We start from the raw sequence: 403 nt of genomic DNA, 5'->3' as shown, positions 1-403 counted from the left end.
GGCCTCTCTATCGCCGAGGAGATATGGCTGCTCGCCTGAGAGCTATGAACCTGCGTCGTCGTGTTTGCTCGTCAAACTGTCAGTCATTTTTCCATTTCATAAAAAAAAAAAAAGAATGCAAAAACCTGAATTCAGAAGCACCGACTCCTGAGCTTTTTCCAGAGGCGAAGGCCTTATCTCCAGGTCACTGTACCAGTAATTCTGGCCCGGACACCGCGCTAGGAAGCCCCCCCAAGTCAGCCCTGAGGGGTCCGCACTGCGGGGCGCAGAGCAACTGTTTCCAACCAAAGGTTTCCTCACCCGCCAATCGCGGGCCCCGGCCGCTTCAGAAAATCATAAACCCCTACGGGAGGTGAATGACACGAAGGCGCAGCCTATCGGCGTGGAGAAAGTGGAAGGGGGC

The sequence above is a fragment of the Myotis lucifugus genome, unplaced genomic scaffold (assembly GCF_000147115.1).
Source record: "Myotis lucifugus unplaced genomic scaffold, Myoluc2.0 scaffold_1326, whole genome shotgun sequence".
Lineage (NCBI taxonomy): Eukaryota > Metazoa > Chordata > Mammalia > Chiroptera > Vespertilionidae > Myotis > Myotis lucifugus.
Note: the sequence above shows the minus strand (reverse complement) of the source record.